The following is a 508-nucleotide window of genomic DNA, read 5'->3' as shown; positions in this document are numbered from 1 at the left end:
GAGGAAAAGGCCCCCCTCCGGAAAAAAGGGACAGAGTCCCTAAACGTGAAGTCGAAAGAGTTTACCAGGACGGCCCGCCTCCCGGGCCGGTCACCCGGGAGGGCGCTTCGTGCCCGGGGCGAGACGGTATCGGTGGGCGCGGCGGAGCTTCCGTCGGTGCCAAGACGGTCCTAAAACGGGCCTTCGGGGTTTTGTCGAGGAGGGGACAAACGCCCCGCTCGGACAAGGTAACGGATCTCCGTGTGACGGGCGCCTCCGGGTTGCCCACCCCCGGGGCCCGAGAGGAGCGCACCCCCTCCTCCCGGGCCGTCGACGCGAGGGGTGTTTAGCCTGATCGATTGGAACTTCGGACGCGCCTGGGGACGGCCCCTGCCCGGTCGAGAGACCGCTATGGGCAGCTTGCTCCTCCCCGCTCTGCGCGTCGACTCTAGACGCGGCCTCCCTCCGGGGAAAGCAGGCCGCGTCGACCTCGGGAGACTCAGAAGACCCGTCTGAAACGAACGTCCGC

The sequence above is a fragment of the Pimephales promelas genome, chromosome 2 (assembly GCF_988280905.1).
Source record: "Pimephales promelas chromosome 2, fPimPro1.hap1.1, whole genome shotgun sequence".
In the NCBI taxonomy this organism is placed as follows: Eukaryota; Metazoa; Chordata; class Actinopteri; order Cypriniformes; family Leuciscidae; genus Pimephales; species Pimephales promelas.
The sequence above is the reverse complement of the archived record's forward strand: the minus strand, read 5'-3'. Positions refer to the sequence as shown.